The sequence below is a fragment of the Sus scrofa genome, chromosome 2, assembly GCF_000003025.6.
Source record: "Sus scrofa isolate TJ Tabasco breed Duroc chromosome 2, Sscrofa11.1, whole genome shotgun sequence".
Taxonomy (NCBI): Eukaryota; Metazoa; Chordata; class Mammalia; order Artiodactyla; family Suidae; genus Sus; species Sus scrofa.
The window spans coordinates 37,275,480-37,301,998 of record NC_010444.4 but is presented as its reverse complement, the minus strand read 5'-3'; the positions used below and the strand labels follow the sequence as shown (position 1 = coordinate 37,301,998).

At 38.5% G+C, this 26,519-nt stretch overlaps 1 long non-coding RNA gene across 3 annotated transcripts in view; it reads right to left on the bottom strand.

Moving 5' to 3' along the window:
* LOC110259290 overlaps positions 1–17,686 on the bottom strand; it is a 448,093-nt gene extending 430,407 nt beyond the window's left edge. For 2 of the 3 annotated variants that reach the window (XR_002341545.1, XR_002341547.1), the window contains exon 1: positions 17,412–17,686. This is a non-coding gene — a long non-coding RNA (uncharacterized LOC110259290). The remainder of the gene's footprint in view (positions 1–17,411) is intronic. The other variant, XR_002341544.1, reaches the window with a different exon arrangement.

Below are 26,519 nucleotides of genomic sequence, written 5' to 3'. Positions count from 1 at the left end.
AATGAATTACTGTGTCTGCTCATCTTTCTCAGAGGTAATATCAAGCATGAATCATGTACTTTGACTTTTATCTCCTGTTGAGGAATAACAAAAATCTTCTGCTTACAGATTAGCTTGAGTCACTCTAGGCAAAGCCAGAGTAGAGTAAGCCTATCAGAGGAAGAAACCACACACAGTGACAGTGCTCAAGGCTCACTTGAGAAAGACTCTTACTCTTCTCTACTCCTGCTGACATCGTAACATCAAAATCCTTTCCTAATGACAACTATCACCTTTACTTTTCCACAAGTTTCTGAAAAAGAAGTTCTTATGTGAAATTATGATAAAATGTAGCATTACCTTGAAATGAGCTTGAAGGGAGTTTAAGATATGTACTAAACAGTTACAAGTTAGAGAATATTCTTTCTCTAAAAGTCTTCTATGGCAGATATAATGTAGACATAATTACAGATTGTCAGGATCAAGTTTTGTTTCAATTTAACGTAGTTAAAAGTAGTTCTCCCCAATTCAGAGTTCTTTTTTGTAGCAAGGATAAACTTAATGTCTTTTTCCTGTAGTTAGGCAACTATAAGCCTAATGGAGCATTTCTGTTTCAGAATTAAAGTGCCATGTTTGTCAAAGATGCATCTAAATCCAATGCCAAGGCTTTCATTAGCTATGTTATGACAATTAAATAACAGCTTTACAATTTAGGACAGAAGTAAATACGACATTTTGAATGGAATTTCTAAATAATTGAAATATTAAAAGACATATATAGCTTTTCAAACACTATATATGATTATACTCCCTGGCAGGTTTTATCACCCAAAGACATTTTAGTTCAGCTCTACAACAGTCCCAGGAAGTAGTTATTGAACCAGGATTACAAAATTCTGTTGTAAAATACTTCATTCTATTTCTGGATAACTATGATGTAATTCGTTCCTTCCTCTCTCCTTCCTTTTTCTTTCCTTCCTTCTTTCCACAATACTTATTAAATAAAAATGTGACAAGTTCTGTGTTAGGTCTACAGATATGATAATGGACAAGATCAAGTCCCTAACTTCAAATAGCTTACAGTATCTATGGAAGCACAGTAAAGTTAAAAGGTGACATGGGATGCAAGCGCCAAGACAGAGAGAAGCTCAGGCATATTGGAAACAAAAATTAGCAAATTTACTTGACACCTAACATCTCCTAAGTACTGTGCATAGATAGAGAGCTCACAAGACAGTTTTTACTTATGGAGCTGCCTCTTTGAAACTTTAATTAACTAGGTCTAGTTTTGCCCTCTAAAAACGCAGCATAGTTCTAATTCTTTTGCTATGTTCAATAGTCCTGTCAAAGAACATTTTTTCTTCTTTTTTTCTTTGGCAGGTACTAAAGAACAAACGCAGTACATGATTATTCCCTAAATGCTTCTTTAAAATTTTCATATGATGAGGATAGATAGAAGAAAAGTTTGGAAAATTCCAACTTTGCTAATTTCAGCCATGAAAACAAAGTACTAGAGATTGTGGTCCTTCACAATTTCATTTTCCTAGAATATGTTTTATGAACAGTGGTATTAATGAACTATCCTGATAATCAACACAAAAGTCAGTGCTCAGATTAACATTCCAGGCTACACTCATTTCAGATGGTAAAAAATGCCAGATCCTTAGAGGTTATAAAAACTGAATTTTCTAGATGATATGCAATAGAGATTTTAATGTTCCTTCACTTCTTTTCCTTTGGTAAAAAATTTTAAGAGCATGACTAGGAATTTAGGATTTGATATGTTCATTGCTAAGAAGTGTGAATTAACTGAATAAGCCATGGTTTGTGATTCAAGCCTTGGACTCTATTCCCAGTTATGCAACTAATTAGCTATATGATCTTGAAAAAGTCAATTATTTCAAGTCTGATACCATCAAATGGGTATTAAAAATATAAATCAATACTCCCTGACATCACTTTTTATGATTTTCAAAGAACACAAGTCTGACAATCACATGAAAAAAATGTGTCTATAATTCTTCCTCATCCTTCACCAACTGCCTCCCAACTCAGTAAAGGATTCTGTATTTCCCCCACATAATATCTACATAGGCCAAAGGATGAGAATGTCTCAACCAGGACTGAAAATAATTATCTTATAAATACAAAACAATATGCTAGAATCTTGAAATACATTTTCTCATTCAATTTTTTAATCACTCATTTTGTATTCCTTTTTTCATCTTCCCCCCACCATTATTATCACTGTCTTAATTTCTGAGTAGTCTCAGGTAAATATAATATACAATAACAAATAATAGTTATGTTCTTACTATGTGCCAGCAAACATTCTAAGTGTTTTATAAGCATTATCACAGTGCATGGCACATTTAAAATATCCAGTGAATTTGTGTTGAATAAATACATTCATCATAAGTAAATTTAAAATAATTTCTCAGTAACTATTACATCCTCTGACAGGACTATGACCTACTGTTTTGGTGATCTGCTGAAATTTTGCCTTGAACAAGTCTAATTTTTATTCTCTGCCATCATCTAGAAAAGGGGGGAAATACTTCATGAAATATTTGTTATGATCAAGTGAGATTAAAAAATGCAAATCTGTTCTGATAAGTACATATAAAATTAGTATGGATTTAAGCAGCTATTGCCTATCCTCTTACTTGAGTCATCTGAAAAAGTAGATCAGCATTATAAATCCCCTTATAAGTGGTAGCAGGAGAGAAAGAAGAATCTAAAGACAGCACTTTAGAAAGATGAGCTCCTTTTATAAACATTCATATCTTATATCAATATCCTCAACATCATCACCATCCTTATTCCAACCATCAAAGTCAAAGGTAGTCCTCCAGCAGGGGTGACAAAATCAAATCTTCACATTATCTAAACAAGTTTTGAGAAGTGGAGCCACGGGAGGCTATGATAAAGTTCAGAGCATGTAACTCATTTTAACTGGGCTGCCATTCTAGTGTCAGCCCTATAAAAACTCAGGACCAGCATGACCAGACCTTCCAAATCTTGCAAAGTATCTGAGAATTCATTGTTTACCAGAAATACCTTGCTTTTTGTTTTTGTCTTTTTAGGGCCACATCCACAGCATATGGAAGTTCCCAGGCTAGGGATGGAATTGGAGCTATAGCCACTGGCCTATGCCACAGCCACGCCAGACCTGAGCCACATGTGAGACCTACACCACAGCTCACAGCAATGCTGGATCCTTAACCCAGTGAGCGAGGCCAGAAATTGAACATGCATCCTCATGGATGCTAGTCAGATTCGTTTCCACTGAGCCATGACAGGAACTCCAAAATTTCTTTTCTTTTTTTTTTTTTTTTTTTTAAAGGGCCATGCAGGAGTTCCCGTTGTGGCACAGTGGTTAACAAATCCGACTAGCAACCATGAGGTTGCGGGTTCGATCCCTGGCCTTGCTCAGTGGGTTAACGATCCGGCGTTGCCGTGAGCTGTGGTGTAGGTTGCAGACTCGGCTTAGATCCTGCGTGGCTGTGGCTCTGGTGTAGCCCAGGGCTACAGCTCCGATTAGACCCCTAGCCTGGGAACCTCCATATGCCACAGGAGCAGCCCAAGAAATGGCAAAAAGACAAAAAAATAAATAAAGTGCCATGCAAACTAAACAAAATAGATTGCAAATCACATCTGCCCTAACATTCATTTTTGAACATCAGGCCTCAGGTCATTTTGACTCTTTTTTTAATCCCCTCTGCTGAAATAGATCATCATCCATATCACCACCTTATTGAAGTCTAAGCCCTTGTCCTTTCATGCCTACATTACTGCAGTCATCATCTAACTGGTTTCATTACTTCTTTGCCAGATTAATCTTTTTTTTAAAACTTTATTTGACCACACCCACAGCACATGCAAATTCCTGGGCCAGGGACAGAATCCAAGCCACAGCTTCAACCTATACCACATTTACAGCAATGCCAAATTCCTCACCTACTGCACCAGGCTGGGAATTGAACCTATATCCCAGAAGCCAGATCCTTAACCCACTGAGCCACTAGGGAAAACCCTAGGTTAATCTTTCTGGAACATTCAATAATCTATAATGGTTCCCTACTATCTATCACATTAATTTCACATTCTTCTACATGATGTTGAAGATGCCCTGTAGTTGGATCCCCTCTTATTTATCAGATTGTCCTTCTGCTCTTCTATAAAGGCAAAACTAGAGTTTCAAGAAGCTAGACTCCTCCGGTCCTTGGAAGCAAATTTGTTTTCACTATGCCTTTGCTCTGATAGTCATCCAATCTGAAATATGTTCTGACCTCTCCATACCTATCAGACATCTATTTTTTATGAGATACCCTTGATACCCTCACCTATACTAAACTGACACTACTTTCTCTGAATTTCTATCTCACATACATTCAGTAACAAATACCTTAACAATACCCAATTATTCTCCAATTGTATTATATGTTAGTCTTATATATGCAATTGGGTTATAATATTCTCAAGAACAAAGATGATATATTTTTCTTCTTTAGATCTTCCATTGTACCTAGCATGGTGCTGAATACCTTAGGTGGTCTTTAAAAGGTTTTTTAAAAAAAGTAGGGAGTTCCTGTCATGGCTCAGTGGTTAACGATTCTGACTAGGAACCATGAGGATGTGGGTTCGATCCCTGGCTTTGCTCAGTGGGTTAAGGATCCAGCATTGCCATGAGCTGTGTTGTAGGTCCCAGATGCAGTTCGGATCCCGTGTTGCTGTGGCTGTGGTGTAGGCTGGCAGCTACAGCTCCGATTAGACCCATAGCCTAGGAAACTCCATATGCCTCGGGTGCATCCCTAGAGAAGACAAAACAAACAAGTAATACAATCAAAAGAGCATAAAAGCCTGAACAGGAAAACTAGAGTTTGGATAGGAGCTTATATAGACCTGGATCCAAGTCCAGGATCTACCATGAAGGAGTGTAGATCTTGGGCTCTGAAAAAATCAGTTGTCTTATATGAAATAGTAATAATAGCTACCATTCATTGAATACTTACTACTCCAGGCCCTCTTCTAACTACTTATATCTATAACTCAATAATCATCACAATTCCCAGGCTAGGGAATTTTCCTATTCCCATTTAATCTGACATGAGAAAACTGAGGCATAGAGAATAAGATTAACTTACCCAGAATCAGAGCTAATATGAGTTAGAGTCAGAATTTGAAACCCAGCAATCATTGTTCAGTCTACATTTGTAATCACATTGCTATGGTAATAATATAGTACCTTGTACAGATGGTTGGTACCAAATTGTGACTGTAGTCAGAGAAGCAGTATCTGTTTCAACTTGGAAAATTATTTCTGTTCTCTGGTGTTCAGGGTCATTTTTACCATACCTACTTAATTGGAGCTATTGGAGTATACAAATGGGATAATTCATAAATCTTTAAGTGAACTCTATAGATTCTTGTTTTAATGACATTATTATACTGTGAAGGACTCGGCCTTTCTACCACAAATAACTTCTTAATTTTTTTTTTTTGTCCTTGCCCATAGCATATTGAAGTTCTCAGGCCAGGGACTGAACCGACTCCACAGCAGTGACCACACTGGATCCTTACCCCACTGTGCCAGGAGGGAACTTCAAGTTTTTTATTTATTCACAAACCATTGTAATTAACGTCAACTACAGCCAATTGGAAAGAAACAAACTCTTTGACACAGAGAACAGAGTTTGGGTTTCTGAGGAGGATGGAGTGGGATGGATGGAGGTTTGGGGTTAGTAGACACAAAAACTATTGGAGTGGACAAGCAATGAGATCCTGCTGTTTAGAACAGGGAACTATATCTAGTAACTTGTGATGGACCATGATGGAGAATAATGTGAGAAAAAGAAAATATATACTGTATGTATGACTGGGACACTTCACTATACAACAAAAATTGACAGAACATTGTACATCAACTATAAAAAATAAAATAAAAGCTCATTAGGCTTTCAAACTGCCACAGATAACAGACATCCTAAATAACTCAGGAGATAGACTTCCAGGCCAAAACAAAGAAACACATTTATTTTGGTTTTTAAACAACGGGGTATCATTATGATAAAGTATGTGCAATTTTTACTTGGTTTCAAAAAATATTTGGAGGAAAGTAGAAAACACCCACATTTTTGCCTTCTGGATCTCAGGGTGCTAATTATTACATGGGTTGGTAGAGAGGCTAAGCTGATTCGCTTACTCCTTACACTTCCACCCCACAGATTCAAATATCCAAAATGGCCTTCAACTCACCCAGGTACGTTTTTATTTACTGCTTTCTGATTTATCTACAATCAAAACTTCTGTTTATTTTTTTCCAAACGGTCCTATGATGAGTGTTGTTTTTTCCTTTGATTCAGGAGTTATAAAATCTTGAATGTGAAATCAGTTCTGACGGATGATCCAAGAGAAATGAGTGATAATTCGTCAAGTGAGCAGTTTGAGGAGAGCCAGCATAAATAGTTCAAGGGAGAAAATGAGGTGGAGTTCCCTTCTGGCATGCAAACATCCTGACCTCATAGGGCTAGCAGTTTAGGGGCCACTGAGGGAGATTATGCTCAAATAAAATTTGAATCAGAGTGCAGACAACTGCTCAGGACTTTCTTTGTTACAACAGTGAGGACCTATTTACCATGGGCCCTATGAGGTATTCTAAAAACAGGCAGCTGGAGTTCCCATCGTGGCTCAGTGGTTAACAAACCCGACTAGTATCCATGAGGATGAGAGTTCGATCCCTGGCCTCACTCAGTGGGTTAAGCATCCAGTGTTTCTGTGAGCTATGGTGTACATCACAGACAAGGCTTGGATCCCGAGTTGCTGTGGCATAGGCCGGCGACTACAGCTCCGATTCAGTCCCTAGCCTGGGAACATCCATATGCCTTGGGTTCAGCCTCAAAAGACAGTAATAATAATATTAATAAAGGACTGAGGAGTTCTGGAGGGCTGTCTCCAAGAAAAATAAATAAATAAAGACAGTCTGCCACCATTTGCTTGCGAGAATTGTAGAAAATTATATTGATTTTACAGCAATCCCCACACTTATGGGTTATGCAGTATCTTCTTGCATCTAGCCTAACTCAGATTGAAAACATTCTTAAAGGTTTTATACTTTTTAAAATTAAAACAAATTTTAAAGTCCGTTCTAGCTAATCTAATCCCGTTCTCAATACCATACATATTCCCAGATGTCATCGGGGAGAGGCGTGAAAGAGCTAGGAGATGAAGAAGAAAAAAAAAAAAAAAAAACAGTAATGGTAGCATTACTCTAGTTCTAAGTGGCTTTTAATCCTTTTAAATTCAAACGAAGGCTTGTGCTACACATCAAAAATCCAAAATTCTACATCTGCTTGTTTTGCAAATTGAGGGAAAGAGAAATTCTTCACCTTCTACCTCTAATTTTATTTATAGATGGTTGTGTCTAGGAACCAAGTGTGAAAACATCTTTGTTTAATAGGTGTAATCTAACTTGATTAGCTATGAAGGAGAGGAACAAAGGACAGCCACTGTGTGACAATGTGATCATTTAATGCTGTTCTGCACAAAGATGAAAATTTTCATTCCCCTCTCAGTTCACTAATAACTCTATCATTATACTTCAATATGCTTGATTATAACTCAACATTATTCTATTCCTAAATAGTAGCAGCCATTAAAACTAAACCAACTGTGAATATGGAGGTTGATGGCACAGAGGGGGTATTCATCAGGCTTTCATTCGGGAATAATAATAATGTCAGCAGCAGCCGTGTTCTCTTTTTTCTCTGCTTGCTGATCTCTCTCTTCCTCCACAATAGTACAACCAAACGTGAGTGAACCAAACAAGGCTAAGACAGCTCTTGCCGTAGGAGGAACACATACTTGGGAAAGGATTTCCTCTTTTCTGAGATACATCATGCTTAGAACTTTGCAAATGAGAAAAATATTTCTGGAAAACCAAAGCTTTAATTTTATCCTGTATTTTTATCCTGTATTTTTAAGTGAAGAAAACATTACAAAGGATTTAATTTTTTTTTTCTTTTTGACAAAGGCCAATGAAAAATAACTAAATCAACACAGGAAAAAAGTGAAAACAAAAAAAATAATAAAAAGCATTCCTAAAAGTTGGCTCTATTTTTATCTCCTTGCTCTTTACCAACCTATAGCAGAGGCTCCCAACCCATGCCATCAGTGGGCTGATGGTCTGACCACATATTCATCCCCACCCACAGCCTTCTTCATGGCCAGATGTGGCCTGGAAAAGCCAGAGCTGTTCATCTTCTATACAACCAGACCCATTAACTTTTTTCCCCAATGTGTCTACAAGTATTATCATATTTTATATATGCCATTACAAGATAAAAGTTAAAACATACATGCTTACATAAGCCTTCTCCACAGGATAGACCGTATTGATCTAGCCATTTCTCTGTCAGGGTGTGTGTGTGCGTGCACACACTCTTTCAGAATTAAACATTCCTAATGTTTTTGAGGGCAGCAAATCAATGGTCTAAAATTTTCCACTGGTACAGTATATAATGCTCCACTCATAGGGAGATCTTGATAATAAAATGACAGTTGAATCAGTCCATTTTGTGTCAAAACGAATAGGGACAGACACATCGCCCACTTACTCAACTGAGGCAGCATTCAGACAAATCCAGATGAGGGAATGATTTTTACTGTCAGCATTCAAGCCACATTTCAAGTGCTGATGAAAAGACATTGAATTCAATGTAAAAAAGAGTACCTTGTATTTTAATTTTTTATTGTTATTTCCCCCAACAATTTTTTTTCCTCACTGTATAGCATGGGAACCCAGTTACACATATAGGTATACATACTTTTTTCTCCCATTGTCGTGCTGTGTTGTAAGTATCTAGACATAGTTCTCAGTGCTACACAGCAGGATCTCATTGTTAATCCATTCCAAGAGCAATAGTTTGCATCCATTGACCCCAAGCTCCCAATCCCTCCCCCTCCCCCTTGGCAACCACAAGTCTATTCTCCAAGTCCGTGATTTTCTTTTCTGTAGAAAGGTTCATTTGTGCTGTATATTAGATACTAGATATGAGTGGTATCATGTGGCATTTGTCTTTCTCTTTCTGACTTACTTCACTCAGTATGAGTCTCTAGTTCCATCCATGTTGCTGCAAATGGCATTATTTCATTCTTTTTTGTGGCTAAGTAGTATTCCATTGTGTGTATGTACCACATCCTCCTAATCCAATCATCTGTTGATGGGCATTTGGGTTGTTTCTAGCTCTTGGCTATTGTGAATAGAGCTGCAATGAACATGCGGGTGCATGTGTCTTTTTTAAGGAAAGTTTTGTCTGGATCTATGTCCAAGAGTGGGATTGCTGGATCATATGGTAGTTCTATGTATAGATTTCTAAGGTACCTCCATACAAAAACAATACCTTTTAAAATCACAACAACAAAAATACCTAAGGAATAACCCGACCAAGGAACTGAAAGACATACACTGAGAATTATAAAACATTAATAAAGGAAATGAAAGACAATTCAAATAAATGGAAAGATATCCCATGTTCTTGGACCAAAAGAATATCGTTAAAATGGTCATACTACCCAAAGCAATCTATAGATGTAATGCAATCTCTATCAAATTACCCATGACACTTTTCATGGAACTAGAACAAATAATCCAAAAATTTATATAGAACCATAAAAGACCTGGAATTGCCAAAATAATCCTGGGGGTGGGTGGGGAAACAACAACAAATCAGGAGGCATAACTCTCCAAGGTCTCAGATAATACTACAAAGGTATAGTAATCAAATAGTGTACTGATACAAAAATGGACATAGGATCAATGGAACAAACTATATAGCCCAGAAATAAAGGCACATGCCCAAATTCAATTAATTTTTGACAAAGGAGGCAAGAGTATAAAATGGGAAAAAGTGTCTTCAGTAAGTGGTGCATGTAAATCAATAAAATTAGAACACACATACCATGCACAAAAATAAACTCAAAATGACTTAAAGACTTAAATATAAGACATGATACCATAGAAGTCCTAAAGAGAACATAGGTAAAACATTCTGACATAAATTCCATAAATGTTTGATTAGGTCAATCTCCCAAGGCAGTAGAAATAAAAACAAAAATAAACAAATAGGACCTCATCAAACTTACAAGATTTCCCAAGCAAAGGAAACCATTAAAAAAGACAACCTATGGAATAAACAAGCCAATTGAAAAGTGAGAAGAAGACCTAAATAGATATTTCTCCAATGAAGACTAACAGATGCCCAGTAGGCACATGAAAAAATGCTCAGTATCAATAATTATTAGAGAAATTAAAATCAAAACTATAGTGAGGTACCACTTCATACTGATCAGAATAGCCATCCTTAGAAAGTCTATAAGGAGTTCCCACTGTGGCACAGTGGGTTAAGAATCCAGTGTTTTCTCTGTGGTAGTGTGGGCTCCATCCTCAGCCCAACACAGGGGGTTAAGGATCTGGCATTGCTGCAGCAGTGCCATAAGTTTCAGCTGCAGCTTTGATTCAATCCCTGGTCAGGAACTTCCATATGTTGTGGCTGTGGCCTCATCCACCCAAAAAATTGTCTATAAATAACAAATGCTAAAGAGGGTGTGAGGAAAAGGGAACCCTCCTACACTGTGGGTGGGAATGTAATTTGGTGCAACCACTGTGGAAAACAGTATGGAGGCTTTTCAGAAAACTGAAAATACAATTACAACGTGATCCAGCAAACTCACTCCTGAGCATATATCCAGAGAAAACTCCCATTCAAAAAGATACGTGCACCCCTATGTTCACTGCAACACTATTCACAATAGCCAAGACATGGAAACAACCTAAATGTCCATCAACAGACGACTGGATTAGAAAGATGTGGTAAACATATACAACAGAACACTACTATTCAGCTACAGAAAAAAAAAAAAAAACAAAGAACAAAACAATGACATTTGCACAACATAGATGCAACTAGAGATTCTCATACTAAGTCAGAAAGACAGATACCATATGATATCACTTACATGTGGAATCTAAAAGATGGCACAAATGAATCTATCTTCAGAACAGAAACAGACTCACAGACATGGAGAACAGAACTGTGGTCGCCAAGAGAGAGGGGGAGGAAGTGGGATGGAAGTTCGGCATATACCAAATATTATATTTATAATGGATATGCAATGAGGCCTTACTGTATAGCTCAGGAAACTATATACAATCTCCTGGATAGATAGAAAAGAATGTAAAAAAGGATGTATATATGTATATAACTGAGTCACTTTGCTATACAGCAGAAATTTCACACCATTGTAAAACAACTATATTTTAATAAAAATTTTTAAAAATTTTACATTCAATGGTTCCAATTTTATAAATGATGATTGGCATAATAATACTTAACACAAGAGTTGGTAGGTAAGATACAACTCAAATTGGTGGCCGGATAGCCAGAAGCTGGTTTCTGGTCCTCGAAATTGCTTTAAAAGTTTTTCTATGTACCAATTTCTCAAAAATCTATTCCTTTAAGTTTAAGTCACACAGTCTGTGGGTTCCCCCTGCTGGCTCTTTTAATGGTTAGAATTGAAGCTAAAGACAGCTATACCTGTACAATGACAGTCAGTTCCAGAGAGATGAAAGACATCTGAATGGCGCCTGCTTCTGGAAGATTCTAGTTCAGATGGGCAGAGAGATGGGAAGATAGAGCTAAGTCTACTTAAGCCAAGAACCACTGAGACTCAGTCTATTGTGTGACATGTTCATCCACCTAATATTTTCATGAAATCGTTGCCAATATTTAAAATCTAGATTTAGTTTCCCTTGAAAGGCTGCCAACGGCGAGCCAATATTCCCCCATGGCTACGGTAAACGGCATTTGACTTTAGGTAGCGTGTGCTGGCTGTAGTTTGCCACAATTACCAGGATTTGCTGCGACCTAATCCCCACTGACCTAATGTCACCTGCTTATTATCAGCAAATATGAGCCATTCTTTATTGGACATTTGGCCAATTTCACTCATTATTGCTGTGTGCTCAATTTTGTCAGGAATCTTGGAATTCTGCTTTGACACATAATTCAAGAACCACTTTCTCTAAAAACTGCTATTGATTGTCCCACATCCTGATATCTCAACCCCCTTCAAATTAAGTGTTTTTTGCTATTTTGACATAAAAAAAGAGCTACCATGCCTGAGCAAAGTATACTAGGAAAAATGTAATTCAGGACTTAACTGCTCATAATGAGATAGTTCCTATCATCTGAGGTTTTAAACATGAGAACAATACATACAGAGTTCTCTTAATAAAGAAAAGCTATCAAAGGAATACAGTTTAGAGTTTCTGCCCAAGTTTTGAATCCATTTCTACAGCTGTAGCAAGGGAGAAGAGGGAGAGTAGTACCCAGAAAAATTTATCAGTCAAATAGCAGAAGAAAAAATGTACTGTGACCAAGACCAAGAAAGGGATGAAGGAAATATTTGCGGTCTTTCAAGAAAAGACCATATAATCTTATCAAGACCTGTCCAAGACAGGCTGGAATTTAGGAAACGCAAACCTCATTTTAAACTGTATTTGGATTTAAAGCAAAGCCTTATTTAGTTTATTATTATGTGATTCCAAGAAACTTGAACCTTCTATCTGGGTTCACGGCTCTTTGACAATAGAGACTTCAGGCATTGACGGTTCACCAAAGCAGTTGTTAAGTTTACTCTGCTTATATATTTAGCATAAAATGAGTTTTTTGTTTGTTTTTAGTACTGGAACAGTTAAATAGTGGTTTTCTGAGAACTTTCTAAGACCCTCCAATTGCATACTGCAATTATTCCTTTTGATACATCTCGGTAGTTCTTTTAGACATAATTAAGTGGGGTAGCATAAATATTGCAGCCTAAAAGTCAGGATTTCCGGGTCCAAATCACATCTTTGCCACTGACCACTGTCTGGGCTGGTTTCTTCCATTGTCCAAATGCACAGTTTGAAATACAGGAAAATGCATTTCCCCCCCTTTGATGACTACTACATCATTAAGATATCTATGCACAGGTGCTTCTCTAGATTAATATTTTTAACTGAAAACAGGTGAGTTAAAGGGTCCATAGTGGGTATGCAAGAATTACCTATGACTCAAATATAAGTAAAATATATATGGAGGCCATATCACATCTATTTCCTTTTGGCAGGAAATCTTGCATAAGGATCCCTTTTGTTTTGTGATGAAATGTTAGTTAAATGAAACCTGAATAGCTGAAACTGCATAATGAATTACTCTCAGCATCAAATAAAATTGCTCACTGATCTAAGCCTGTTAGCCTGATACTTAGGGGAGTTGTTCTTACAGACAAACAGATGGTTAGGTTACACAATGCTCAAATGCTAAGTGGTAATCACATTCAAAACAAAAATTCTAGGAGTTCTCAGGGCCAACCTGGCCATAACTAGCTCATAGGGTGAATAGTGGATGCCAGCTATTAGATGATCATTAATATCTTTTCACAATCTAATATTGCTCTCCTGGTCTTTCTTGCTAAAGCAGTATTTTCCAAAAGGCATTTCATGTGATTTCACCTCAAGTCCAAAAAAAAAAAAAAACGAAAGGTGTGTTTTTGTTTTTGGTTTTTTTTTTTTTTTTTGGGGGGGTCTTTTCAGAACCACACCCACAGCATATAGAAGTTCCCAGGCTAGGGGTTGAATCAGAGTTGCAGCTGCTAGCCTACGCCACAGGTACAGCAAAGGGATCCAAGCCAAGTCTTCAACCTACACCGCAGCTCACCGCAATGACAGATCTTTAACCAACAGAGCAAGGCGGCCAGAGATGGAACCTGCATCCTCATGGATACTAGTCAGGCTTGTTATCACTGAGCCATGACAGGAACTCCGTTTCTTTCTTTTTAGAAAAATGAGAAGGTCTATATTTATTTAGGATATGCTGAATTGAATTTAAAAATGTTCTTTAAGAGGAATTCTTCTCAGAGTCTTTAATATACCAGATGAAAAATTAAAGGCTCTGTGAATTTGCATAAAATAATAGTTACATTTGTTCTTCATGCTATTTTTGGTACCCTCAATCAGGGGTCATTTAAAAATGTTTTAGGGTAATTTTATCATTATGGCTGAGGACTTCCTTGCATTTAAAGGTCAGGTAGCATGGATGCTGAATGCCCTGCAATACTGGGGCAGTCCCACACAACAAAGAATTTTCTGGCCCTAAATGTTAGAAGCTTCTCAGTGACACTGGCAGAGACTGCAACATTTCCCAAAGGAATTTGACCATGGAGCCTTTAATTTAGAGAGCAGCTTTTGAGACTAGTATTCCCTGAGATCCATTTTGGGAAAGTTATCCTAAGGTTTATACTTCAAGGACTAGATTGCAGCACTAACCAGCACTCCTGCCCACCTCCCCACCACCCTATGAATTTCTCTTTATAAAACCGAATTGTCTTTGACATTAGTTTCATGTGTTTGATATAATGATTTGGTATTTGATACATTGCAAAACAGTCATCGAAATAAGTCTTGTTACCCTCCATCACCACATAGTTACAAAAACTATTCTCTTGCAGTGAGAACTTTGAAGATGTACTTTCTTAGCAACTTTCAAATATGCAACACTGAATTTTTCTTTTTACCTGGGACGGATGAAGACTAAAATGATTTCATTCCCTTTAATAAAGGTAAAGTGAAGGCAGTGGAAGGGAGATGGGTACTTGAGGGTAGAAATTCTGCCTTGAATCCACTGAATCAGAAAGCCCGTTTTGTCTTCCTAGAACATTTATGGTTCACTCGTCTTTCTTTCCTCAGTGTTAGGATGACTTTATAACCAAAGCCTTTCCACAGTGAAAGTCAAATTGCTGAAGTAGAAAAGAACCATCATCTACCTACTGGGGCTGGTTTCAGGCCTTTGACCAAAGAGGAGAAGATACAGAAATATAAATGTTTTGGGAAAAAGAATCTGAGTCTTATATACGCCTACACAATCAGCTTTGGCACTTCCTCTCCACTTCATCAAGAAGTTTCTTCCTTTCCACTTTCACAGAAACCTTCTCAAAATTGTTACCCTTTTGAGATGTTTTCCCCCACCTTAAGGGTGGTTGCATACTGGTCAAACATGTGATTTCAATTCCCAATGCAATTAAAAAGAAGAGTAAAAGAGGAGTAAACTGGGATGTGATAGCCATTTGCTTTACCTTTCCTCCCAAAATGATAGCCATTAACTTCTTTATCCATTGCAAAAACACTTGGGTCATCTTGAGCAAATCATTAATATTTTTTTGGAGTCAGTTTCCCTATTTCTGAAATAAAGTGAATAAAAAATACCTACTTCACAAGGTTGTTGTACAATAAAGGAAATGAGAAATGAAATCAAGTAGCAAAAGTCCTTGGTCCTGATACACAGTTAAGGGCTGAATACATGGTAAAACTTATTTTTATTATTAATAATGATGAATCAGGTCTTTTGACTCTTAGTCCATGGGTATTTGGCTATCTGCCATGCTCAGAAGGCACACTTCTGCTTCCAGATGTCGCTAAGAAGATGCCTTATTCATACTGCCCTGACCATATTGGTGCAAGCAGACAGCAGCTGCAGCCCACACCCTGGCTTCTCTCCACCTCGCCTTAGTCATTCCCTTCTGTGTCACTTAAAACTTTAGTCAAAAAGGCACTTCAGCAGAGGCCACCCAATTAACAATTTCTCCAACATTCTGTTCTGTGGGATTTACTACTCCGTTTTCAATTTAAACTGATCCCCTGCATAACTGCTAAATACCATTATAGTTTTTACTCTTTATTAGCTGGCCCATTTGGCAGCTTAGGGGTAATATTTGCATAACATGACTCTGTAAGCAAGAAAAAAAAAGCATCCACAATCATCAGAATTGACTGGAGCTGTATCTAGCAACCAGTCCAACCTCCACATTATTATAGAGGGCAATTCTGAGGCCTAGAGGCGTCAGTCACTTGTCTGGACCTCACAGTAGTAAGCTGAAGGATCAGAACTAGAATCAGATTCTCTTGGTTCCTTCAGAAGACAGAGAATACTAAAATATTATTCTTGGTGCTTTTTGCAACCATAAGCCAAAAAAGCAGAAAAATTCAGATGTAAGAATGTAAATAAACTAGCAACGCATTTAAGTTAAACTCAGAATGTAGGTATGCTACTGACGTTAAGGATCCTTAGAGCACTGGACTAAATACTACATCAACAAAACAGGACAGAGTCGCACAAACACGAGTCATCAGAAAAAACTTCCCGTAGTTCCTCCTGTGGTGAAGTGGGTTAAGAATCCGACTCCAGCAGCCTGGAGTTAGATTCTGCCAGGTGTAGTGGGTGGCAGCTGTGGCTCAGATTACATCCCTGACCTGGGAATTTCCATATGCTGCAGATGCAGCCATTTAAGGGGCCGGGGGGGTGGGGGGGAGACAAATGAAAGAAAAAAACATCCAGAAGGGCAATTTGTCAGGAGATCCTGAGGCTGACCTTCCCCTTTGAGGAGGATAAGATGGCCAATGTCTTTTAATCGATTCCTAGAGGCATTCTGCCATTAAGCTCTGCCTTTTACCTCAGCTCCTTGAACAATGGCTTAAAAAAAAAAAAAAAAAAAACACTTGCTAGATGTAACACAATAGAGAAAACGGAAAGAACCTTTACCATCTTTACCAACATAGGGGAAGCAAAAGAAGAGTGAATCTCCCCTCCCTGGACTCATCACACACCCCTTCTCCTCCAAGCTTTTGTAGCCTCTCCAGAGCATGGGCTGCAGTCAGGGACTGGCTCTCCACAGCCCCAGGAGCTACACACCTTCTCTTTCTCTTAGTCCTGAACCAAGGGAAGCCTTTCCCTGCCTTCCATCACCCCCATCCTCTCAGCCAATTTCGTCACACCCTAGGCTTTCTTTTCATATTTCTCAGCTGACTTTAGTGGCTCATTAAACTCAGACCCTCAATTATTTCCATTTCTTTGAGGGAAGAGAGTTCTAAATCTTCAAGCTGTCCAGGGCATGAGAAGAACCACTTACATTCCGTTATTTCAGGTTAGCAAAGAAAAGCAAGAAAGTCAACCAGGTAAGTTTCCATCTTAACATCAATTGAATATTTATGTTCCACCCTAGTTGTAAATGTGAGGAAGAAAGCACAAAATTCGAATCCAAATTCCTCAATCTCAACTAACTAGCTCTCTGCTCTCCATTTCTAATTCCTTCAACAGGGTTTCTGCCTGGTAAAAACCTCTCACCTTGTTTATCCTTTAGGCTCCTCCTTCCTGTATTTCTTAGATTTATCAACTCCAGCTCTTGGGAGCTTACAGTAGGGGAAAAAATGGAAACGATCCATGAGCACAGTCCAGGGCAGGACAATTACCAAAGAAAGCATCTGTAGCCAGCAAAGCCCATTAACAATTCTAGGGAAATAAAAAGAGCACCTGAACAAAAAAAAAAAAAAAAAGTCTAACCTTTCTGTTGTCCTTCGTGCTTCCTCTGGTTTCACTTGGTCCCAGGGCAGCGTGTAGAAGCCTCACACCAGACCCTTGAGACCAGAGCTCCTGGGCTCAGGACTTCAGTTCTGAGACTGAACTCAAGTCAAGATGGCGGGAGGGGTCTGCAGAGACGCTGAGCCAGAGCTGATATCTGAGCAGCGCACCTGCACCCACCTGGGAGAACTCCACCCCTTCTATAAAGCAGCTCCACCCAATAGCCTTTCACGGAGGGCGTTTGCTCATCCCCTTCCATTCTCTGATCAGCAAATAAAGCTTTGCTTGGCTTCTGAACCAAACTCAGCCTGGTTCTATTGGCTCCGGTGACACCAGGCAGGAGAACTTTGTTGGGGCTGAAATTAGTAACACATCCTCTTCTGTAAAATGGGGGTGATAATAATAGGGTCTAATGTATACTGTCGTGGAGACTAAAAGCTGATACTTCATATGAAGTATTTAGCCTTACCCATGGCACATAAAATTGTCTGATAAGTGCCTACTAGTATTACACTTGTATAACAAAATTTTCCTCAGAAAATAACCATTTGGCTCCTCCCTTCCAGTGAAGAATCTAACCTCCATAGCCCACCCTCCTGGTGATCCTTGGCATCATTAGAAGTTAGGAGGCAGTCTTACAAGTTGTAGCAAGGGGCCAGCTGAAGTTCATCTTGTACTGGCTTCCCACAGAAGCTGGGAGCTAGGGGCTTTGTCTTCCTTGATAACTACATTTCAAAGAGATGATTCTCAAGTCCTTGACAAAGAGAGCATTCTTGGGTTGAAAAAATGAGGAACTGGCTGTTTAAAAAATTTACATCTCAAAGGAGTAGGGGGAAGATATGAGATTACAGATTCTCTAAATACTCCAAAAAAGGGGAGTCTGAGGGTCTGGGCTCTTGAAGAAACCAAAGTTAATCTGAGAGGAGTGTTAAGGCTGTGTGCTCAGGAACCCCTTCTTTTGCACTTATGCAACCTCATGTCCCGAAACTGTGCGGATAGCATCAAAAAAGCTAAATCCTAAATTGAAACAACACACATCCATTAAGACAGCTACTATATTGGGAAAACTTTTGGCAAGTTGCAAGAGGAATGGGGCAAGTTTTGCACTTAGATTTGAAAAACGAACACACATTTTACCTAACACCACTTCGGGTAAATGAACCACCGTTTCAATCAGCTCAAATTCATCAGATGCCAAGCATTTTACCTGGCTTCCTAAAAATAACTAAATCCTCACTCAGTAAATGGAGGTATAAAGTGAAACCTACACTGAACTGCAATTGAGTTAGGTCTGGACACCTGAGGTGGCATCAGATCTTAGGAGAAGCAGGATTGCTGAAGTTCCCTTAAGTGCAATGAGCAAAAACACAAAAAGTAAAGACTGTGTTTGGGATCCAAAAAAAAATTTTAAATAACTGGTACCTACATGTAAGGATTCAATTTTTCCCATCTTCTAACTTTTAACATCCATTCAACAAATGATTATCAGTACCTGGTATGTCCAGACACTTTTCTTGGGTATCTTACTTCTATTTTCTCATGGTACTTACATTCATTGGGGAGAATACAGACAATAAAACAAGTACATAAATATATGTCAAATGGCTTATAAGTGCTAAGAAAAAAAAGAACATAAGGTAGTTTAGAAGAAAGACAAAGATAGAAGCAGCAGTGATGGGGAAGGGGCAGAACCCCAGAAAGCCCCTTCTCCACAGAAGCTCTTCCAAATCGGACATTCCAGGCTGCCGTCATCACAATGAACTTGTCCCAGAGTCTGTTGGATTTCTCTGAGAGCAAATAAATTTTGGGGCCGTGATAATAGTAGGTGCAGTAAGAATAACATATCACTGATAAAGTAATTTAAAAGTGATCCATAGTCTGCCATTGAGCACAAAAATAGATGAACGTTAGACTTTTCACTCCTGCAACGCTGATCCTATCAACATCAAGTATATTTATAACATACTTTGTGGATTTGCTTTAAATGCTGCTTCTCTTTGGAAGTCAGCTCTTCTAAAAACTGCTTCTTTGCATGGAAGTAAAAGCTCTGTTTAGTACTTAAATTTATCTGGATGTTTTTCTTTGAAGAACAAAAATCAATAATACTTATATTGCTTTTATATATTAGTATACTATGTATTCAGATTTGCTTATATGAATAATAGTATTTCACATTTTAAAACTACTTTTTAAACTATTCCTTTATTTTTTTAATTTATTATTTTTTTAGGACCACACCCATGGCATATGGAAGTTCCCAAGTTAGGGGTCAAATCAGAGCTACAGCTGCCAGCACACACCACAGCCACAGCAAGGCCAGATCCCCGAGCTCTGTCTGTGACCCACAATGCGGCTCATAGCAATGCCAGAAATTTAACCTACTGAGCAGGGCCAGGGATCGAACCTGAGTCCTCATGGATACTAATTGGGTTGGTTACCACTGAGCCACAACAGGAACTTAAAACTATTATTTAATCCTCATAAAAGTCCTATAGAGAATTATTACGCTAATTTTACAGAGGAGTTTAGTGAAGGACACTGATGATAGCTGAAATCCTACACCTGGCAAATGTCAGCTCTACTAACAGAAAAACAGAAAAACTCATTTACGGCTTCATTTGGAGAGGCCATCATCTCAACAGTGCTCTCTTTCCCAGTTTAGAAAAGAAGAGTTTAGACTAGGTGTGGCTGAGGTCCATTTTAGCTCTAAGTTTGTGGTTTTGCTTCAGTGGTTTTTGTAAATACAACTTCAACTCCCAGTCTATATGATACAGCCTGTATATTTGCATTACTAAAGGGCCTTCTGAAGGCACAGTTATCTGCCAAAGGAAAAACTCAACTCTCCTGTTTTCCTTGTGTGAAATTAAGAGACTGGATGAGAACACACCAAAGAGAATCCCCAGTTCTATTATTCTACAAACTGTTCTGTAGGACTGCAGTTTTTGTAGAATTTTGTCTTTTTTTAATTATACAATTTTTTGTGTTTTTCTCTTCTCTTTCTACTGTAAATATGATCACCCATATTTTTGCATTTTTTCTGTAAATTCACAAAAAAAAATCTCTTTGTATTCCCTAAATGAACATGCGCAAATAACAGAAGCAGCCAATCCAAGCCCATCAACCAGCAATGAGGTGGAGATCTGCTTTTGTTAGATTGACTTAAATACAGCTCATTCCAAGTGTATTAAAGTGTTCCTTTCCAAACCTCAAGTGACATTTCATTCATCTCATTTAGAATTTATTTTTTAACCAAGGATTCAAATGAAACCACATTTAAGGGGTTATACGCTATGAAAAATGTTGTACCTATACCGCATGTACTCTGACCAATTTGGCAAAATTTCCAAGCCCTTCTGCGTGAAAAACGCGATTGGCAGTGGCAGTATAAAACCAGAGTGGTTGCTCAAAATCCCTGCCTTTGCCTTATTTAAATTATGCAGCTACCCCCTTCCAAATATAAAAACATAATTTATAGTGTACAGCTAAAGGAGCCAACCAAAAAAGTAGAAAAGAAATTACAACCCAGCTGAATTTAGATCCCATTGATTAGCATGTGTGTGAAGGCCAAGAACGGAGGAGGAGAATGCCAAGTTTCACTCCCTCCCTCCAAGGTGTGAGGCAAATCTAGAGTCTACTCTCTGGGCCCTCAGTTTCTCATCTGTGAAATGAGGGGGGTGGGTTAGGCTAGTTGTTCCGGAACCCAGCTGGGCTTTGGAAGGGGTCAGAGAGAGATTGACACCCACGCACCATGCTCGCGCATGTGCACAGATTCCCACACCTTAACCACAGAGCACCAAAGCAGAAGCAGGTGTTGCAGGTTTAAAAATGCAGAAATATGCATTTTTTAAACAGCTGTGAAAGGGGCATTGATGATCTGTAAAGGCCTCCTGCCTCCTTCAGTTTTACCCCAATCCCAGCTGCCCACTGTCCTCTAGTTTGTGTCCCGCTGTCAAGAAACAGCATTTCCTCACCTTACATTTGTCTATGACCCCTGCACCCCTTACTCCCACCCTACATATGCAAGTAAGCTGCCCACGCATGCTGGTCTATCTTTACCTTTATTGGTGTCTCTTCCTTCCATAACTGCTGCATAAATGTCCCCTGTCCCCTAATTCTAGGAACACTCCCATTCTACTTAGGTAAGCATTTCTTGGCTGTAATTAAGAAAATATTTGATTCAACTACCATAATGGTTAAAAGCCAGGTTTTAGAATCAGACAAACTACTCTGCCACTTACTGCCTGACATTAAGTAAATCATTTGACTTCCCTAAGCCTTACTTTCTTCATTTGTAAAAAATATTGCCTTTTCAGTAGGTTTTTGTGAGTATGTGGTTTTTGCCCAATACATATAGCCATTATTTTTGTTATCACTTTATTTTTGTTGTTGTTATTAAAGAGAGAAAAATCCTTTCAGAAGAAAAATCCATAATATGGAGGAGAGAAATAAATTTAAATTAGATTAACTCATGGTAAAATGTATATTTATGTATATTATACTGGATTGGGCATTAGAAGATCTAGGACTTGATCCTGTCTTCTCATTGTGTAACTTTATGCAAGCCCCTTAGCCTCCCAGATTGTAAAATATACTATCGTATAACTTTAAGTTGTTGCCAGTTATAAATATATTTCTTGATAGGGCAAAAAGCATAATTCATTTCTGCTATATGAAATAGAGCTGCCCCTTAAACTTTTTTTTTTTGGTCAGCAGGCATCATTAAGCTTCCTCAGTAGGGGTCTCTATAGAAACATTGCAGAAGGAAGTGGTTTCCCCTCCTGATCATGCAGTCCTTGTTCAGCTGGCTGCTGCTGCATCCAGCTTCTATGGACAGCAGCACCAAGTGGGCAGTAGCTTCTCCCAGAATCCCCACACGCAGGCAGTTTTGCACTTCAGATAAGACAGCATGTTTCGAATAACTTTCCCCAGCCCTACAAGGTAGATTTCCTACAAGTTTATAGGGCCCATCCCAGCAAATTCCACTAGTGAAATACCACAGTAAGTCCTCTGCCACCCAGTGAGCCACAGTAGAGCCTCCTCTGACGAGGTGTGGATCTGAGCCTTGGGGTTGAAAGGGGGACTCCCTATTGAGTGCTTTATCTCATCCCTGGAGGTGCCAGCTGCTCGTTATATCTCCTGTTCCTATATTCTTTAGAACTCTGTTTCTTCCTCACCAAAACCTCATTAGTCCAATCCTGTTACAGTTGATACTTTTTTAATTTAAATTTTCCTTATTCAATAATATGTAGTTTTGTATTCTGATTGGACATTGACTGCCACACAACTCTAAGATTTTGAAACCCAGAAGTACTGAATTCAGAGGTGATGTTTTTAGGAAAGGGATCTTCCGGTTTCACTGCTAAGCCTCCCAGGGGGGCACTGTTTCTGAAGTGAGAGGAACAAGGTTTTTGGAAAAGGAAACCTGTATTCGAAGGACAAACAAACCTTAATTTAGGATGTCAAAGATATATGTCTTTTAGATTCCAAAACCTTGTAAATAATCAAGAGGGGGCATTCAAAAGCTTTGACGTGGTTCTGTATAGCCATGAGTTAGCCAAACTGTGAGGTTAAGAGCATAATTCCGCAGACTGTTAAGTGTGCCCAAGACTTCTGACACCAACTGCAAGTTTGGGGGTTCCACCATTGGTTTTGATAACTCACTAGAAAGACTCACAGAACTATTATACTTAAGGTCACATTTATTACAGAGAGAAGACACAAATTAGAACAAGCCAAAGGAAGGAATGCACAGGGCAAAATCTAGGAGGAGTCAAATCATGGAGTTTCCAGGCATCGTCACCCTGCGGAGTCATGGGCAAATATCTGCCTGTGAGGTATGACAATATGCACAAGTTTTTCCAACCAGGGAAGCTTACCTGAGCTTTGGTGTCCAGAGGTTTTATTGGCATTCATTTTTGTAGACATGATTGATTGAATCGTTGCACATGTGGGTGAATTCCATCTCCAGGACCCATGCCTTCCCTGGTGACTGGGTAACATCACATGGCCATAGGGGCCCACCATGAACCACCTTGGTAGCAGGTAGTATAAATTATCAGATGAGGTCCAAGAGGACCACCATGAATAACAAAGATATTCCTTCGCTCAGGATAGTCTAAAGGCTTATAGGTTACTTCCCAGGAATCTGGAACAAAGGCAGACTTCTCTTTGCAAAGGTCAAATTTATTACCACATATGCATCAAATATATTGGAGAGCTAAGCTAGTGTAGTTATTACACTAAAGCCAGATTTTATTGGCAACAAAAGTAATTGCTTACATAAGGTCAGTCTCTTTGAAAGGATAATAGATAGCATACAAAAAAGAAGGGGTGGCAGCAAAATAGAACTTGCTACCGCATCATTTTTACCTGCTATTTCAGATATGGGACCCAAAGTTTCATACAATGGCATGAAACACTGTTTAGAAGTGAAATTAGTCACATTAAACCCCCATTTCCTTTCTTTTATATAAGAGCATTTTCATCTACATACACTTGTGTGCATCTCTTTGTAGATTTTCCTCCGTAAGCATTCTGAGAGCACAGAGAAATCATTCTATGTCTCCTTCATCTCTCCTCAACCCCAGGAAAGGTTAATATGTCAAAACATCACTGTCCCATTAGCTTCTGTGGTCAGATAAGTTCTTTGCATTTCACGTATAAATTTACAATTTGGCAATCTGGCACAAAAGCTCTTCAAACACAACACATCCAAACATCCTTAAAGCACTGTAGTAGCTTTCTATTTCTCTTAAGATGCAGATGTTGGGTGAACATCCATGCCTTCAAAAGTTTTACCCTTCTTACAATGGTCCATGTCCCATCCATTCAATTGAACAAGACAGAAATCTGGGGTTTTTCTTGGTAACATAGGATATGCTCGCATACCTTCTACAACCAATCCATTACCAAGGCGAGTCAATTTCTGCCTTAAGAATTTCTTAAATATATCTGCTTTTTCTATCTCCAAGGACACATTCCAGTCCAAGGCACCAAAATGATACATTCACCATGTTCTAGCCAGAGTGACCTAATGATATCACCTCAGCTAAAGCACTTCAGTAGCTTTCTATTTCTATTAAGATGCAGATCAAAATCCTTGAATAGTTTACAATCCTCTGTTTGTCCTGACACCTACTACCCATTCCTCCCCTGCCCCTTGCTTTCTTTGTTTTAGCCATATCAGTCATCTTCAATTAATTGAAGTGTCACATTCCTTCTTGCCCTGTCTTCCACATGAAAGAACTCTATTTCTTTGCTCTGCCCAGGTAACTCCTAACTTGTCCTTAGCTCCCACTTCACTATCTCCCCTCTAAAGCCTTCCTGCTATTCCTGTCTAGATCAAATCTCCCTGTTATACGCTCTCATGGTAACACTGACCTCACTTTCATAATGTTATATTATTTATGTTAATTTCATTAATCTTTATATCTTCTATAGGACCATACACTTAACACTTAGAAGGACAGGGAACATATCAATTTATTCTACCCCCAGAACCTACCATAATGGATAGTTATCTTTAAGAATTTGTCTTAAGTACGTAAGTAAACGAAAGATATATTACTAGTTTCTGAAATACAAAATCAGTTACAATAGCAGATTTACTGCATTTGAGTGTAACATTTAACATTTAACATATGAGGAGGAGGCACTTGGTGGATTTCCCTTTTGTTGCCCTTATTGAGCAAAATGTGTCCATCAAGAACTTGGAAGGTCTCAGAGGTGACCCAGAGGTTGACTGGGAGGGAAACTAGATAGGCAGTTAAATGGTGGGGAACCAGGAGTTCCCTTCATGGCTCAGTGATCAATGAACCCTACTAGGATCCATGAGGATGCAGGTTCAATCCTTTTGTACTCACTCAGCAGGTTAAGGATCTGGTGTTGCCATGAACTGTGATGTAGGCCACAGACATGGCTCAGATCCAGCTATGCTGTGTCTGTGACATAGGCCAGCAGCGGTAGCTCCAATTTGACCCCTAGCCTGGGAACTTCCATATGCCGCAGGTACAGTCCTAAAAAGCAAAAAAAAAAAAAAAAAAAAAGAGAGAGAGAAAGAACCAAACACCTCCACTTGAACTGGATTAATTTTGATTTTCCCTGTGTTTTACTATAGATTTCCACAGACTACTTTGTTTGAATAAGTGCCTACTCTTCCTCTTCCGCCTCAAAAAGTTTTGAAAATTATTGTACTAGGTAAATTTCAATATAGAAATAAGAAAACTGAAACCTCCATTAAATAAATGAAATAACCCAAAGCTGCAGAGGAGGTGAGTGTAGAATCTCTCTATGAGATGGGAAAAATGATACGAATCCCCTAGAAAGAACATGGTAGTCCTCTGACAACAAAGAGAAATCACACTTTTCTCTTTTCTGGTTGTTCCCTTCCCCTCCTGCTACTTTTATACTCACAATAATCACTATGTTATCAAGAAGTGGACTTCACAGACTGAATGTGAATATCTCATTTTCTGACTTTGTAAGGGAGAGCCACGCTGGTAACAAAGTTTTCCAGGCAGTTTTCATTCTTTCATTTGCCAGATGGAAATCCAGATACTTTTTAATGCCAGAACTCTTCCAAAATAACTACTGGCTGCCACTCATTTTTATTCCTGGAGTAAATATGAAAATATTCAAACATTAGCTCAATCGGTACTGATATAATTCATCCATGTGAAGGAATCCTAATAAGCAAGAAACAGCGTGGAGGTAAAATATATTGCTATCTTTTCTTTGCAAACACCAGAGGGCACTAAATACTGAAAAAGAAGTCAGAAATTTTACAAAGTGTACACATACAGATGTTCTCACTAGAGGGAGCAAGAAAAAGTTAAATTAAGAATTTGGGGTTAATAGATGCAAACTATTGCCTTTGGAATGGATAACAATTGAGATCCTGCTGTATAGCACTGGGAACTATATCTAGTCACTTATGATGAAGCACGATAATATGAAAAAAAAAAGAATGTATATATGTACGTATGAATGGGTCACCTTTCTGTACAGTAGGAAATTGACAGAACACTGTAAACCAGCTATAATGGAAAAAAAATTAAAATCATCAAAAAAAAAAAACACACTACGAGCACA